Below are 18112 nucleotides of genomic sequence, written 5' to 3' on the forward strand. Positions count from 1 at the left end.
AGCGCAGCCAAATATATAAATTAATAAATATTAAAAATAAACTAGCAATCTTTAAAAAAAATCCTGTGTGTCCTTTTCACTTCTTGCATATCTCAGTTCACAGCAGCTACGTTTTAGATGCTGTCTCATTGTCCAGGGGACTTTTGAGAGCCTAAGCTTCAGGGCCCAGTGGCTGAGGGGGACGTGGGGGTAGTTAGGAAGAAGAGGGAAGATTTAAAGCCAGTTCTGTGGGAACCCACTCCAGTATTCTTGCCTGGAGGATCCCATGGGCAGAGGAGCCTGGTGGGCTACAGTCCATGGGGTCACAAGAGTAGGACACGACTGAGCGACTAAACCACCAACCTCTGCCATGGTCAAGAGGCCCACTCTGCTGCCTTCAGCAGCCAGACGTCCAGCAGGTGTTTAGGAAGATGCATTCAGTTTCAGACACGTTGGGGAGGTAGACTGGATGCTCATCAGGATCAAGGCTCCGATCTAGAGACGCGGACACAGAAGAGAACTGCTCACCTTCCCGGCTCCACGTTTTCCTGCAGATGGTCTGCCTTATCTGCTTCCTACCCGGTCACCACCCGCCAGGTACCACATGGGCATAACATCCCAGGGCAGCCTATCTGGTTTTATTTTTCCCAGGACACTACAGAAATCTGTATCTTACGTCAAGGTATATAGAAATATTTGTTTTATAGAAACCTATATTTTTATGTAAAAATTTTAAATGCTGACAATGAATTCTTCTTTTTGAAAAACACTCTGTGAGCCAAAGTAAATCCGCTGGCTGGATGTGGTCTGTGGACAGCCAGTTTGTGACTTCTGTGAGAGACAGAAGGTGCCACTTTGAGAGGTTCCACCCTCAAATTAAAAAAAAAAAATCCCAGAAACCCATTTGGATAAAAAGCCAAGGGAAAGATTATAAATAAATTCAGAGGTGCTGAATTCATTTACTCTCAGGCTGTTTTGTTTTTTTTCCAGGTCTGGTTCTTGTGTAGTTTCTGTGTGAGTGAAACTCCTGATTTAGATATTGACTTACGGCATCTTTTTTTTTAAAGAATTATTTTTTGATGTGGGCCACTTTTAAAGTCTTTACCGAGTTTGTTACAGTATTGTTTCTGTTTTGTGTTTTGGCTTTTTGGCCATGAGGTGTGTGGGGTCTCAGCTCCCTGACCAGGGACAGAACGTGCATCCTTTGCGCTGAAAGGTCTCGTCTCAACCACAAGACCACCGGGGAAGTCCTCGCTTATGGCATGTTAATCCTTCCATATTCTTGGAACAGCGTTTTCAAGGCCAAGTAACAGAAACAAAGGAATATTGGAGGAGAGGGAGGGAGAGAACACACAGTTTACTGAAATGGGAACAGGAGTCTGACCTTTTCTCTTTTTTCTCCAATTAGAACTCCTACGGTCCATCTTTTCCCAGACAAAATATCCATTCTCTCTAGGGAAACATACCTCAGCAGAAGATTGGGAGGACCAAGCCAGGGTCTGAAAATCTAACATCCTTGGTAAGATAAAATTGCAGGCCACAGTTCAGCAAATGGGACTTCCTATTTGGGTAGCAATCAGGTTGTAATTGAAAGATGCTGACCAGGGCGTGCGCAGGGCATTAACAGAGGAAGCTGGAAATGAGACATCCTGTCTGATGCAACCATCCGGACACCCAATATGGTTGACCGTGACACCCAACTGTCTATAATTAGAGTGATTACTAGGTGAGTAAGTACCACTCCTGGCTGCTGCTGCTTTTTATAAAATCCATTCTATTTTTATAAAATCACGTCACGGGAGACGATCTCCCTTTTCTCTTCTGGTTGATGTGTTTCGACACTCTGAATGAGAGCTGGGAAAGAATAGACCCGCGATGGATAAACGTATGTGGTAGTCTGTGGTTTAAGAGGAGGAGGAAAGCAGGAAAGCCTTGGGGGGCGAGGAAAGGGCAGGGTGACGGCTTGCAGTGTGGAAGGAGCTCAGGAAGTCAGTCCCACAGCTCTCAGTAGGGGAGGGCGCGCTGGAATATAGGGTGACTTCTGGGAAAGGAGATGGTCCCGTGGGCTTGGCCATCAGGAAGTCCCCAGTCAGGGCAAAACTGGACTTTTGTGTCACTCAATGTGGGCCCCGTCTGTGTGCGAGAGCGTGGCTGCAGTGAGTGAACAGACCCTGGGATGTGCCTTTGTTCCCCAAATGGAATCATTATTTCTGGTTTTATTGGTTACATAAAGGGACAACAAGGGAGAAAAATCTAACAGCCTATCTAATAATCCTTGATGTGTGTATTTCCTCTCGAGGGAAAGAAACAATGATACGTCACTGAAGAAGGGGTATCTTTGTTTTCACCTCCTTCCCTATTTTGCCATATTTTGGCTTCCAGAACAATCTTCCTAAAACACCAAAACACATCACAGGTTCTCCATAAATAGTTGCTGATCAACTGACATTCATGAAGTCAGTAGCTTTCTATGCCTGTGTTTACAGACAAGCCTTGAGCTAATGGTCTGTCATTCAAGACAATGCAGGGAGCTTCAGTCACGGAGTTTCTGTTCACCGGGACCTCTGAAGACTAGCCGGCTTACAGACTTGGGTTCATCAGATCAGCCAGTCACCCAGACTTAAGTGTTAGAGTCCAGATATAGGTGGTATCTGCAAATGGAAAACAAAGCTTTATAGAAAACTTGGCTCGAAGCATCTCAATAAATGCCCATGACATCCCTCCTGTCCAGGGGTTTACCTGTGTCGTGCAGCTGTGTAAACCAGGTGGAGAGATGCTGGATCAACCTCTCGGGGTCTGGGGGCAGATTGTGATGGAGACGTTCACTCAGTCAGACTTGTTCGCTCCGTTTCACCCTGCCTCTTACGGGGTCACGACTTGAGGCCAGAATCAGAGTTGGAATCCAGACCCCTCAGTTATTCTATAGAGAGGCAGGGTAGAGAGAGAAAGGCAGGCCTGTGCCCGGAAGGCCAGAGGTCAGGTTCAAAGGGGAGGCGTGGGGTTCTGCTGCTTTTCTAAAAGGCTCACAGCTTTGCTTACCTTCGCTGGGTTATCACTCGAAGGACAGCTGGCCCTCCGTATCTGTGGATTCCGCATTCATAAATTCAACCATACTTTGATCGAAAATCTCAAAATAAATAAGTGAATTCCAGTTCTAAATAAAAGGCAAACTTGGAATCTGCCATGCCAGTAAATATTTACATAGCACTTACACCTTATCGAGCTTCCCTGGGGGCGCAGACGGTAAAGAATTCGCCTGCAGTACAGGAGATGCAGGTTCGATCCCTGGGTCAGGAAGATCCCCTGGAGAAGGAAATGGCACCCACTCCAGTGTTCTCGCCTGGAGAATCCCATGGACGGAGGAGCCTGGCGGGCTACAGTCCACAGGGTTGCAAAGAGCCAGACATGACTGAGCATGTCTGACGCTAACACTACATCGTATGAGGTGTTACAAGTGATGCCGAGATGATCTAAAGTATGTGGGAGGTGTGCCTAGGTTGTGTGCAAATACCATGCTGTTTTATGTCAGAGATTTGATTTTTTTTCCTGCCTTGCACAGAATGTGGGATCTTAGCTCCCCAACCAGGGATGGAATCTGTGCCCTCAGCAGGGGAAGCGCAGAGTCTTACCCACTGGGCCTTCAGTGAAGTCCCTAAGGAATTCAATTTTGATATGGGGGAGTTTCCTGGAACCAATTCCTCGGGGTACCCGGGGTCGATTGCACTAAAGACATCTTTTGCTCCCATCAAGGGGGTTAATCTGCGCTCCGTGGTGGGGGTGGCTAGTTGATAAGTGATGCGGTGGGACTCTGGGTTTCTGGCTGGTCTTGAGAGAGAGCCTAGGGAGTGGTCACCGTTCCTTGGAATTCATCCTCTCCAAGAAGGCGATTTCAGAAGTCTTAGGACTCCAGGAGGACAGAGTCCAACAATGCCTGGTGAACGGCGCCATCTAGTGGCCCGAAGTGTTCCATTCCAGGCTGGTGGCTGGATTTTGAAGGAAAGACTGACTTGAGTGAGATTCTAAAGCTTTGGAGGAAGAGTCCCCGAGGTTCTCCCCAAACCTCTTCAGGGGTATGCGTTGAAAACGTGGGCTTTACTCCCTACTCCCTCTGTTGGGAGGGGTTTGCCTAGCCACTCACTTGACAAGTTTGTATCACGTGCCTGGCTGAGACTCACCGCCACAGTTCCGGCCCTGGGGACGCCCCACGGGGCACAGTGTTTAAAAATCCCTGACCGAAGATCCAAATAGACATTTCTCCAAGAGAGACTTACGGGTGGCCCACAGGAATGTGAAAAGACACTGCACGTTGCTAACCATTAATCCTAGAGAAATGCTACTTGGAACTACAATGGACACTGGTCAGAATGACCATCATTAGAAAGTCCCCAGACCGTAAGTGCTGGAGAGGGTGTAGGGAAGAGGAACCCTCCTGCACGGTTGGTGGGAATGCAAATTGGTACCGCCACTGTGGAAACGGTATGGAAGTTCCTTAAAAAACTAAAAATAAGACTACCATATGACCCAGCAGTCTCACTCCTGGGCATATATTTGGAGAAAACTATACTTTGAAAAGATACATATACCCCAGTGTTCATTGCAGAACTATTTATAATAGCCAAGACATGGGAAGTAAGTAAGTAAGTGAAGTCACTCACTCGTGTCCGACTCTTTGCAACCCCACGGACTGTAGCCCACCAGGCTTCTCTGTCCCTGGGATTCTCCAGGCAAGAATACTGGAGTGGGGTGCCATTTCCTTCTCCCAGACATGGGAGCAACCTAAACGTCCATCAACAGATGAACGGATAAAGAGGTGGTACATATATACAGTGGCACACTACTCGGCCGTGAAAAGGGTGGAATGGTGCCATTTGCGGCACCACGGATGGCTCCAGAGCTTATGATGCTGAGTGAAGCAAGTCAGGCAGAGAGAGACCGCTACCGTGGGACGTCACTTAGGTGTGGCATCTTAAAAGCGATACAGCGATCTTATTCACAAAGCGGAAACTGACTCTCAGACGTAGGAAACAAGCTTATGGTTACCAAAGCAGGAAGGGAGCGGGGAGGGATGAGACAGGAGTCTGAGATTAACAGACACACACTGCTACATGGAACACAGACGATCGGCAAAGACCACTGCGGGCCTCCCCGAGAGCTCTGCTGGTAAAGAATCCGCCTCCAACGTGGGAGACCTGGGTTCCATCCCTGGGTTGGGAAGATTCCCTGGAGGAGGGAAAGGCTCCCCACTCCAGTATTCTAGCCTGGAGAATTCCACGGACTGTATAGTCCATGGGGTCACAAAGAGTCGGACACGACTGAGCGACTTTCTCTTTCAAAGATCTACTGTACAGCACAGGAAACTCCACTCAATATTCTGTGATAACCTATATGGGAAAAGAACATGGAAGAGAGTAGATGTAGGTGCTTGTAGAACTGAATCACTTTACTGCACACCTGAAGTGAATACGACATTGTAAACCAGGTATTCAGGAGAAGTGAAGTCGCTCAGTCGTCTCCGACCCTCAGCGACCCCGTGGACTGTGGCCCACCAGGCTCCTCCGCCCATGGGATTCTCCAGGCAAGAGGACTGGAGTGGGGTGCCATTCCCTTCTCCAGGGGCTCTTCCCGACCCAGGGATCGAACCCAGGTCTCCTGCATTGTAGGCAGACGCTTTAACCTCTGAGCCATCAGGGGAGCCCAAATCAAGTATACTCCAATATAAAATAAAAATTAAATTTAAAAATAATTTTAAAAAAGCACATGCCCACATAGGCAGAAAGACCATAAAGGAAAAAAATAATAATAATAAAAAAATAAAGTGGAGAGTAACTTAGATGTAATGAGTGCTCAGGAGAAAAATTAAGCAATGACCAAGGCGTTTAGAGGAGTCGGGGGAGGTGGGTTTCATGGAGCGAAAACAGGGAGGCCCTCCTGGAAGGTTCCATTTGCAAAAGGCCTGAAGGAGGGGAGGGGATGGTTTTCTGCAGCCACGCGGGGAAAAGCATTCTGGGAAGAAGGAACGGAAGTGCTTGTGCAACGCGAGGAGGCCGGGTGGTGGGAGCAGAGAGCGGTGTGCTTCCTGTTGCCCAGGCCCTCAAGTCTGAAGCTGAGACCCTGCATCCCGCTGACGTGTCTGGTGTACCCACTGGAGAGGGCTTCCCAGGGGCTCAGATGGTAAAGAAGAAGCCTGCAATGCGGGAGACCTGGTCTAATCCCTGGGTTGGGAAGATCCCCGGAGGAGGGAGGGCATGGCTACCCACTCCAGTATTTTTGCCTGGAGAATCCCATGGACAGAGGGGCCTGGCAGGCTACAGTGGAGGAGGAGAGGCTACAGAGGAGTCCGTGGGGTCACAAAGACTCGGACTCGACTGGAGTGACTTAGCGTGCGTGCGAGCAAACGGCATTAGCCTCTGGCGACCAGCGCTGGACGAGGCTGCAGTTTGAGTGGATGTGTCTGGATCCACCTCAGAGTGAGAGATCCTGCTGACCCCAAACAGGGAATAACTCTTTCTCGGTGTCACAATGGTCTGGACCCCCAGGCTGCTTTGGCATGACCACGTGGATGATGGTAACTTACCAAGTGGCAGTCTCCATGGGTTTCCATTCCCCTCACTGATCAGATCTGCCGGCTGCAGAAACGTGTGGCCAAGATCTCCTGATAAAACACAGCCCTCTGCCTGCCAAATGCTCGGCGCTTAGATAAGCCGATGCTGTAAGGCCCTGTGGGCGGGAAGAGGCTGGCCTCACTGATCACATCCTTTCACCCGGCTGGTCTGCAGGGACGTGCGGCACGGAATTCTGGTGTTGGGAGAATAGGACAGAGCAGCGCTGTAAATCTGCCTGTGAACGTGCTCCCGAAGAGCGGGCAGGGGGCTGGGGGCTCGGGGAGGGGGGCTGTTCCTGGCTCACCTGGCGGCCTCACGCTAACTCTCCTTGAGCTGATTTTCCACAACCAGAGACTGCCGCATTCTAACTCTGCTGGTGCATCTTAGCGGCTTGCTTCCTTTCCGTCTCTGTCAACCTCGGATGCTTCCGGTTTGTGAAAATTTCAGCTGTGTGTGTGTTCTTGCTTTGCAGATGTTCTTGGCATTCCATTTGATATTTCTGTAAAAGGCCCCTTTTCAGTTCATTTTCATCTTTCCTTGGGAATGCAATCTCCTGTATTCTCACATCTCTTCTCGAGGTTTTCACGTCTATTCTGGGCCATGCTCGGGGCTACAAAGCTTTGTGTCATAATAGAAGTTCGTTCAGCTTCAACACACAGGCTCAGAGGTGAATCCACAGGGCCACGTCGAGGGATCAGTATCTGAGCAGATCCTGGTCTGCCATCTCTGGCCTTTTCGTTTCATTCTGGTCTTTTATTCTCTAGCTAACTTCTCCTGATGTACCGCTGGTCCTCTATATATGCTGGGACAGGATCTTCAGATAAGCCTGGCTGTTCGATCCCAGCTTTGGCTCAGCCTGGGATCTCCGCTCTGCAGGTTTCCATGTTAGGACGAAATGTGGTACCAATGACAGCTGATACAGGAGGAGAAATTGCATTGGTTACCAGAGCCTTTGGTTCCTTTGAACCAAAGATGCAGGTGACATCAAAGAGGGAACGTCTCAGCGACAACTGATACGTGTGTCCCGGGCACGGAGTAGATTTATGGGATTGAGAGAGAAAGACAGAAAGAGAAACACAGGGTTGGGGGAGGGAGGGAGAGGGCGAGTGAGAACCGGATCAACGGCGGAGAGGAAGTAGCTGAAGCCATGAGACCAGGTAACCTGTGATGGGAAACGGGCCAGAGGCCGGAGGACTGGAGGGCAATGCCCTGGTTTGATGTCTGGCCTGTTCCTTTAAGTTTAGTTACACTATCGGAAGGGAAGCTGGCTTGTGTGTTTAGCCGGCTGTGGCAGCTCTAAGTCACACATTGCTGACGAGTGAGAGCCTCCGTTATAAATGGAAACAGGAACTGCCCGACGCTCATCAGCTGAAACTAAGTGCCCAGGTTTATTTTGGTGCCTATTAATTACCCCCAGATCACCTATTTCCCTTACTGCTTGCAAATACATGCAGGGAATACAAAGCTGGTGTGTTCTCCAAAAACACGACTGTGAGTTTTCACGGCTGCATACCCGGAGTGGGCGTGATTTGGATGTTTCATGATTCCTCTGAGGTTGGAAGCATCCTCTGGTGGGACTCTAATTTCCTGTGGAAGTTTGGCTGTGGAGGTTACTGAAGACATTGAGTCTGCAAAATGCGTCTTAAGATACAGACAGTGGCGGTTTCCTAGGCTGGCGGCTCTTCTCTCCTTTGCTCTCTCTCCGCGATCTCTCCCCACACTTGGTGCTTAAGTCATCCTCTATCTACAGCTGACCGCGGTCTGCCCTCGCTCTCTGGAATGCCCTGCCTGGTTCTGACATTCAGGGCAAATCCACATGCCTACCCAGTGGCATTCCTGATGGGATCACTTTCTCCTGAACTCTTGAAAGAATCCTGCTTCAGCAACTCCCAGGCAGAGGTGGGAGAGGTGCTTTTTAAAAACAGATTTGACGCACACCAAGAACTTGTTCATTGGAAGGACTGATGCTGAGGCTGAAACTCCAATACTTTGGCCACCTCATTCGAAGAGCTGACTCATTGGAAAAGACCTTGATGCTGGGAGGGATTGGGGGCAGGAGGAGAAGGGGACGACAGAGGAGGAGATGGCTGGATGGCATCACTGACTCGAGGGACGTGAGTCTGAGTGAACTCTGGGAGATGGTGATGGACAGGGAGGCCTGGCGTGCTGCGATGCATGGGGTTGCAAAGAGCCGGACACGGCTGAGCGACTGAACGGAACTGAAGACCCGGCGTCACTGCCTCTGCGCCCTCCCACGCACGGACTATCGTGTGCTGGGCTGCTCACCTTCCTCTCCTGTTCCCCCAGCCCCTGAACATAGTACAGATCTTAAGGTCTTCTTGACCCAGGTCTGTAATTTCCTGCGGACATGCAGTGCCTTCTACCCGCAGGGATTCTTATCACGTTAGCCTGTGTATTTCCTTCAAAGCAGTTATCGCAAGCTGAAATTATCTTCTTTGTTTATCTGTTTACCTATTTGCTGTCTGTCTCGTCCACCCAGAAGGTGAGGTCCATGAGAGCACCACCGTCTTCTCCCAGCATCTGGAATGATGCTTGACCACATAGTAGGTCATGAAATATTTGCTCAATGACCTACTTATAGGATCAGTCATTTAAAAATAAAAAAATTATTAGTTTTATAAAGTTAAGTTTTCCATGAGCTCATCCTCTGTGTCAGTTTCCTGTCTTTCTTAAACAAAGATATTTTCCTGATTTAATTGGTATTATGTTGTTTAGATGCTAAGTTACATCTGACTCTTTGCAACCCCATGGACAGGTAGCCCACCCGGCTCCTCTGTCCATGGGGTTATCCTGGCAAGAATACTGGAGTGGATTGCCATTTACTCCTCCAGGGAATCTTCCTGACCCAGGGATCAAACCTGCGTCTCCTGTGACTCCTGCTCTAGCAGGCAGATTCTTTACCACTGAGCCACCTGGGAAGCCCCACATTTTTATAGTATTTTTTTTTTCATATTAACACGTGAGGAAATCTATTAATATGTCAGTTCAGTACACGGTTGGCCTCTCATTCCTGCAATGTAATAATGTATCATTGATTTCATACTAAACATCAGTATTAAAATAGAATCTGTTACATGGATCATATAGTATTCTTTTTATATGAGACATAGCTATCTATCATTCAGGAACTTCAGTTCAGCTGAAAAATGGCAAGCCTGAAAAACGGCCAAATGTAGAGCATTAAGTCGGATCAACTGCTGTTTCCTGGGGCTGAGTTTTTGGAAAGGCAGGGAGTCAGCTGTCATTTTGGTGACCGTTTTTAAAAAGATGAGGCGTGCTTGCTAATGACTGAAGAGGATGCTGACAGAAGGTCATATCCTGCGCTGGCCATGCCGCGTGTGTGCGTGTGTGTGCGCGCCTGTGCACAGGAGGGCCAAGGGCTGCCTGCCTCGGACAGCAATGCCGAAGGGCCTGCCCGCTCCCTGCGGCTGCCTGGTGTCAGGCACAGTGAGAAGGCTGGCGGCTGGCAGACGGGCACCTCCGGTCGTGTGACGAAGAGTCAGCCCAGCAGGGTGTCCGGCACTTCCTCTCCGGAAGATCACCATCGAGTCCTCTCCAACAGCTCCTCAGATGAAAACCAAAGAGCACCAGCTTTCAAAATCAAAACCCCAGGGCGAGCAAGGGATGGGCTGAACTGGGAGACTGGAATGGACACATGTATGCTGTGCTTGGCCCCTCAGTCGTGTCCGACTCTTTGCGACCCCATGGACTGCAGCCCCCCAGGCTCCTCTGTCCACGAGGACTCTCCAGGCAAGACCACTGGAGTGGGCTCCATTTCCTTGTCCAGGGGATCTTCGCAACTCAGGGCATGAACCCACATCTTCTGCGTCTCCTGCACTGACAAGCAGGCTCTTCACCGCTGTGCCAAGGGGGAGGCCCCCATACACTCATTACTATGTATAAAATAGGTAATGAAAACCTCCTCTGCAGCACAGGGAACCCTACTCAGTGCTCCGTGGTGACCTGAATGGAAAGGAAATCCAAAAAAGAGGAGACACATGTATGCAGATAGCTGATTCACCCTGCTGTACTGTAGAAGCTAACCCAACATTGTAAACCAACGAGACTCAGTAAAAACTGATTAAAAAGTCAAAACCCCTGAGTTTTCCTATTTGTTTAAATAAGTAAGTAAAACATTTAAAATGTCTTCTAGAAGTGATAAAAGCCGAATTGGATTTATTTTTGTTGATTTCCATTGGCATGGAGAATCTTTTTTTCCGTCCCCTCACTTTCAGTCTGTATGTGACCCAAGATCAGAAGTGGGTGACAAGGTACAAAATGGGAGCAAAGGTCTACTTTAAGGAGTCTCTCATTGAGTAGAGGGAGCTAGGGACAGACAGAGACATAGGTCCTGGCAGTGTGGTGACGGTCACGTGCTCCAGTGGGGAGACAGTCTGTCAGGGGAGCAGTGCCTTCAATGAGTTTCTTGAGTTGAATTTTGAAAGATGAGTGATCAGTCACCAGATGAAGCGCTAAGGAAGGACGCCAACAGTTTTGATTGCATACAACTGAAAATTTACATGTGCAAACAACAGTGGTCAATATTTACTGAGCATTTAATATGTGCCTGCTATGGGAGAAGGCAATGGCACCCCACTCCAGTGCTCTTGCCTGGAAAATCCCATGGACGGAGGAGCCTGGTGGGCTGCAGTCTGTGGGGTCGCACAGAGTCGGACAGGACTGAGCAACTTTACTTTCACTCTTCACTTTCATGCACTGGAGAAGGAAATGGCAACCCACTCCAGTGTTCTTGCCTGGAGAATCCCAGGGATGGTGGAGCCTGATGGGCTGCCGTCTATGGGGTCGCACAGAGTCGGACATGACTGAAGTGACTTAGCAGCAGCAGCAGCAGCTATGGGTTTTCCACGGTCGTCCTTTATCAGATTATGGATGCTCAGCTTGGATCAGTTTTGAAAACTCATTGCTTCCCCTGTGGCTCAGCAGTAAAGAATCTGCCTGTAATGCAGGGGACACAGGAAACACGGGTCAGATCCCTGGGTCAGGAAGATTCCCTGGAGGAGGAAACGGCAACCCACTCCAGTATTCTTGCCTGGGAAATTCCATGGACAGAGGAGCCTGATGGGCACTCATAGGGTCGCAAAACAGTTGAACATGACTGAGGGACTGAGCACGCAACCTAGCAAGAAAAGGCTGATCGTCAGAATAGGGCTTCCCCTGGCTGAGCCCCATGTCTTTCTTCCACTTCCTAGAACAGATCTGCCCGGCAAAGGCCTCCTACGAGTTTGTGGGGTGGACGTGGGGTGAACGTGGGCAGACACCTATCAGTAGAGCTATTTTAGTACCTCTGGCTTTCAGGGGAGGGGTGAAACTCTGCACTCAGGAGATACTGACTGACCAGAGGGCCTTTTAAAAAGAGTCCTTCCTTCTTTGCTGCAGAAGCTGAGAAGGCCTTCGGGGTGGGGGTGGGGAGCCTGGCAGGTCCCAGCTGTGGCCACCGGCTAGAGAGTGGACGGTGGGTCTGGAGGCACTGCCCGCAGCACTCCTGTCTGTCTCTCTGGTGGATTCAGTCTGTGCCTCTGACAGTGTGTGCGTGGGGCCTGGGCCCTGCCCTGCTGAGAGGGGCCTCTGCTCCTGGCGGGGCCCCTCCTGACGGCTGGTGTAGGTGGCCTCAGACTCACATCCCTCCCCGTGCTCGACCATCACACTCAAGCGGCCGTGCTGGACATCTGCCTTTTCTGACCGCCTCACCTTTTACAGCTGCCACAGGTTGAAGTCCTGGCGGAGGGCGTCATTAGCACAGCTATCACTAAGAGCCTCGGTGTGCCCCGGGCTGAACACCCAGCCGCGGCCTCCACTTGCCTGCTGGCCCACGTGCGGGGGCCCAGCACCTGGGGAGTGGGCTCTGCTGTCCTCAGACACCTGCTGGCAGGGTCTCGTCCTTCGCGCAAGACCTTTCTCTCTGAAGGTTTGGGGGGACATTTTTACTTACCCTGCTTAGCGCTTCATGGGCCCTTTGAATGGGAAGGTTCTTGTCTGTCTGTAGCTCTGGGAAAAGGTCCATTAATTTTTGGACCAACTAGGCACAACTTGATCGACTTCACTTTCACTTTTCACTTTCATGCATTGGAGAAGGAAATGGCAACCCACTCCAGTGTTCTTGCCTGGAGAATCCCAGGGACGGGGGAGCCTGGTGGGCTGCCGTCTATGGGGTCGCACAGAGTCGGACACGACTGAAGCGACTCAGCAGCAGCAGCACAGAATAGACTCGTGGAGCCGGGGGCAGAGGGAAGCGGGAGGGACAGACTGGAGTTTAGCAGGAGCGGATGCAAAGCTATTTCACGTAAGACGGGTGGGCAGCAAGGTCCTGCCCTGTGAAACAGGAAGTGGACGCAGTGTCCCGTGACAAGCCATAACGGGAGAGAATGTCAGACGGAATATGCATGTATTACGACCGATCACTCTGATGTAAGCAGAAGCCAACACCACGTGGTAAGTCAGCTATGAAAGTGAAGCTGTCAGTCGCTCGGTCGTGTCTGACTCTTTCTGGCCCCATGGACTATACTTCAATAAAATAAAAGGACAGTGTTCTCCATCGTGATACAGCAAAACAGTAACAAATCAGTGGCCTAGTTTGTAAGAAATTCCTGGAATACATGAAGACATCATGGGTGAATCTGTTTCTCCGAGGCCTCAAAGAACAGCCTGAACTTTCATGATTTGCTTGCTCGATTCAAGGGCAGATGGTGGGCTGCCTCTCTGCCAATCAGATTATTTCACCGACCAAATCTTCCTGGAGAAGAGCCATTGTCTGCATGTGGTACTATTTGTCTGGAGTCACAGGAAAGTTCGGCAGAGAAGGAGCGTGGGGGACCGTGCCTGACTTCCATTCCACAAGAAGTTGGGTGCCCCTTGACCTCTCAGACCAGCTTCTGCTGTCTGTACAAGGATGTCATCGTAGACCTCGGCGTGACTACATTATCCTTGGATGACGTTCATTAAGACCGCAGTGGGTCTTCTTTGTGGAGAGGGAGGGCAGTGTAGGAAGAAGACATCTGTTACTTCTGTGAGTTAAGCCTTCTAAAAATATTTCTCGTTAGGTGACCACTTGTTCCTTTGACCTCTTTGATCTTTTACTCTGGAAATAGGACCTTCTAAGTGAAGAACTGATGCTTTTGAACTGTGGTGTTGGAGAAGACTCTTGAATTGCAAGGAGATCCAACCAGTCCATTCTAAAGGAGACCAGTCCTGAGCGTTCATTGGAAGGACTGATGCTGAGGCTGAAACTCCAATACTTTGGCCACCTCATTCAAAGAGTTGACTCATTGGAAAAGACTCTGATGCTGGGAGGGATTGGGGGCAGGAGGAGAAGGGGGGGACAGAGGAAGAGATGGCTGGATGGCATCACTGACTCGATGGACGTGAGTCTGAGTGAACTCCCAGAGTTGGTGATGGACAGGGAGGCCTGGTGTGCTGTGATTCATGGGGTCGCAAAGAGTCGGACACGACTGAGCGACTGAACTAAACCGAAGTGCCCTAGTCCCCTCTCCATGTTTGTAAAATGGTGGTGACACCTGAGCCCCAGAAGCAGAGACCTCACTTTGCGTCCACAGCTCTTGGAGTTGCGAGGTTGTGGGGAGTAAGGGAGGAGATCTTGCTATACTTGCAAAATCTGAAGAACTTCCGATACAAAAATTATGTTGGTTCCATTGATTCTCAAGAAATATTCCTGAAGCTCAGTGATCAAGTCCGACACGTCCTATGCTTCAGTGAACCGTGGATGGGTCAACGTGGCAGAATAGACCTCTCAGCAAGCAGCCACCTCTGCAGTCCATTTCACAGCTGATGTTGGGACCAGGCAGAGAAGACCCCATGAGGTTTAGAAATGTCTGTGTGACTATGGAGTCTTGAAAGCTTTAGGGCTTTCCAGGGGACTGTCCTGTGAAAGTCACTGGGCTCTCAGAGTCCCTGGGACGGCAAGGAGATCACGGGTGATGCTGTTGGGAGACGTGGGCTCCTGATTTCAAGGAGACCCTTCCTGTTTGTCTTCCTCTCGCCCTTCCTCCTCCCTTTCCTCTTCCCCTCTTTTCTCCTCTTCCTTTATCTCTTTTTCTTCTTCTTATAAATAGGTACTCGCCTTCCCTCTTCACATTCAGAGAATAAAGTATGCTCACTGAGGAAAGTGACGATACAGGGTGGCCCTTGTTCCGGAATTAAGCTTGAGTTAGAAATCTGGGGGACTGCCCTGGCAGTCCAGAGGTTAGGACTCTGAGCTCCCACTGCAGGGGCACAGGTTCGATCCCGGGTAAGATCCCACAAGCCAGCTGGGCAGTGTGGCCCCCCAAATTGTTCTATTTTTAAAAATTAGAAAAAAAACCCAGATAACTAAGACTACTTGGGGTCCAAAACCACTGCAGATGGTGACTGCAGCCATGAAATTAAAAGATGCTTGCTCCTTGGAAGAAAAGCTGTGACCAACCTAGACAGCATATTAAAAAGCAGAGACATGCCTTTGTCGACAAAGATCCATCTAGTCAAAGCTATGGTTTATCCAGTAGTCATGTATGGATGTGAGAGTTGGACTGTAAAGAAAGCTGAGCAAGGAAGAATTGATGTTTTTGAACTGTGGTTTGGAGAAGTGTCTTGAGAGTCCCTTGAACTACAAGGAGATCCAACCAGTCTATCCTAAAGGAGATCAGTCCTAGGTGTTCATTGGAAGGACTGATGATGAAGCTGAAACTCCAATACTTTGGCCACCTGATGCAAAGAGCTGACTCATTTGAAAAGACCCTGATACTGGGAAAGATTGAGGGCAGGAGGAGAAGGGGACGACAGAGGATGAGATGGTTGGATGGCATCACTGACTTGATGGACATGAGTTTGGGTAAACTTCGGGAGTTGGTGATGGACAGGGAGGCCTGGCGTGCTGCAGTCCGTGGGGTTGCAAAGAGTCCAGGTGACTGAACTGAAAATTATCTGTCCTCCCGAAGGCTGGTACATACATTGTATCTGCAAGTTCACTTTTAAAATCTGGAGTTTTCAAATGAAGGCCAATCAAATGAATTAAAGAGTATTTAGCCAGACACTGCTATGTAGTGAGAGGTATATAGCTATAATTTAGTGAACATTTTATGTCTTTCTCCTGTGCTAATTCCCTTTCTAGTATTCATTCATCCGTTATGGACTCTTTCAAAGATATTTTTGGCACTTTTATGTACCAGATGCTATTCTAAGTATCAGAGGCACAACAGGGATCAAAGCAAAAACCTTGCCCTTGTGAAGCTTTCATCTCTGCCTCTCTGTATGTGTGTGTGTATGTGGGGGGTGGGGAAGAGACAGACAGAGACAAACAGTAAGAGAGAGAGAGACCCACAGAGAGATCAAACAAACTAGCAAAATACACGCGTCATACAGCGATAAATATGGAGTAAATAGGACTGTGATGGGGCCAGCACAGGAGGAGAAGGAAGGCTGCGTTTGGAATAAGACAGTCAGGTGACCTGCAGGGGTGGGGCTGGAGCCCAGAGGCTGTGGGGGAGTCAGCGGAAGGGACAGCCAGTCCTGACGTGGGCGTGGGTCTGTATTGTTTGAACAACAGCAAGGCTTCCGAGTGGCCCGAGGATATGTGGGCACGAAGCAGAAGGGCTAAGATCTGGGGCCGACAGAGACCAGATCACAGGGGCCCTCAGGCTGGCCTGAGTCTTCTTGGCTCCGTTTCCAACTTGACCCAAGCTGTGCTTGGACCAGTGAAACGCACGAGGAACCGCTCTGGGTCCCTCCTCTAGGGAAGCTTGAAGAGCTAGTTTTTTCCCTCTGCCATGATATTCTGGACAGAGGCCACATTTAAAACCTGAGATCTGATGTGAAGATAAGACAGAACGGAATTGCAGGCTTTCTGGGGTAGATTTGTAGTGTGAGTGAGGAATACATTCAAGGGTCTCTTTCTCCAGCCTGTTTCTGGACTGGCCTTGTGCTAGTTGCATCTGCAAAGCCGTTTATGTAGTATTGTTAAAAGTTAAATTGTCCACTGCTGTTTAGTCTCTCAGTCATGTCTGACTCTTTGTGGCCCCCAGACTGCAGCCCACCAGGCTCCTCTGTCCGTGGGATTCTCCAGGTAAACATACTGCAGTGGGTTGCCATTTCCTCCTCCAGGGGATCTTCCTAGGGATCGAACCTGCTTCTCCTGCATTGCATGTGGATTCTTTACCACTGAGCCACCTGGGAAGCTGTGAATTGTCCAAAAACCTAAGTGTGGAGAGGCTCCCGGAACAGCTAATGCCACCCCCTTCTGCAGCGGAGTCTTTGCAGGCTGTTGTGCCATCACAGCAATAGCTGCCTGGTTTGTCTGCCTGCCAGACTGTTTCCCTGGGCTGAGGCCGAAGTAATGTTTCGACATGCAAATTTAATAATGTCTCTTTCCTATTTAAAGTCCTTCTGTGGAAAAGTGAGGAAATATGAAGAGTCTGGGAAGGTGGTGCTTCAAAAGTGTCGAAAGGGAATTCTTCACGATGTTACGGCGTCGTTTCCAAGTAGTGGACTTGGGGATGATTTCTAATGCCCTTTTTTGTGTTCTTCCACATTAAAAATGTTTTTAAGAAATCCCATAGTCCAAAAAAGAAAAAAGAAGCCCTTCACCAGCTCCCTATTTCTCGATGGGGCAGATTAAAGATGGTCCAGGTTTTTGGGGGCTCCTCCCATTGAGAGATCAGGCTTCATTTTTTTAAAAAATGAAGTTTTAAAATTTTGTTTGTTTATTCATTAATTTTATGTTTAATAGTTATTTTATTAAAATTTTCTTATTAAGGTTTTTATTTTAAAACTTATTTCTTTTTATTTTTATTTATTTTTAATTCTGGATCTTAGTCTCCTGATAAGGGATCGAAACTACAGCCCAGTGCTGGGAGCATGGAGTCTTAACCACTGGACTGCCAGGGACGTCCCAGCTTCGTTTCTTGGTTGACATGACGATAGCATGTTAATGAATAAATCACTTCTTAACTTATCCAATAAGAGCCTGGAGATTTTAACATTGTTATTTTCCAGGACAAGATCAGAGACTTGTATCAGTCAGAGTTCTATTAGTAAGCAAAGGAACAATTCCTTGATGACATGAGTAGAAAAGGAATTTATTGAACATATATCTTGTAACTCACGGGACTTCTGGGAAGACCTGAGAACCAGGTTTGAGCGAGAATGTGCCACTTGGGGCAACACCCCAAAGCACAGAGTGGGAGCCGCTGGGATTTGCTTCACAGAAAAAAGCAGTTAAGAGAAACAACTCAGCCTCCATATTCTGTGTCTTTTCCCTGTGCTTTCGAGGGAGACAAGTTTCACACGACTTTAATCAGCACAATAACCTCATAATTGTTTCATTTCTAATCTCTAGTCCCATGGACTGCAAGGAGATCAAACCAGTCCATCCTAAAGGAAATCAGTCCTGAATATTCACTGGGAAGGACTGATGCTGAAGCTGAAGCTCCAATACTTTGGCCATGTGATGTGAAGAGCTGACTCACTGGACAAGACCCTGATGCTGGCAAAGCTTGAAGGCA

The 18112-nt window shown here is 49.0% G+C and overlaps 1 long non-coding RNA gene across 1 annotated transcript; it reads left to right on the plus strand.

The window, feature by feature from the left end:
- Positions 1-16719: 16719 nt before the first annotated feature.
- Positions 16720-17562, plus strand: LOC120866601. Its single transcript, XR_005721713.1, has 2 exons — positions 16720-17089; positions 17424-17562. It is a non-coding gene; the product is annotated as an uncharacterized LOC120866601 (long non-coding RNA).
- Positions 17563-18112: the final 550 nt, after the last annotated feature.

The sequence above is a fragment of the Oryx dammah genome, unplaced genomic scaffold (assembly GCF_014754425.2).
Source record: "Oryx dammah isolate SB20612 unplaced genomic scaffold, SCBI_Odam_1.1 HiC_scaffold_8, whole genome shotgun sequence".
Classification (NCBI taxonomy): domain Eukaryota; kingdom Metazoa; phylum Chordata; class Mammalia; order Artiodactyla; family Bovidae; genus Oryx; species Oryx dammah.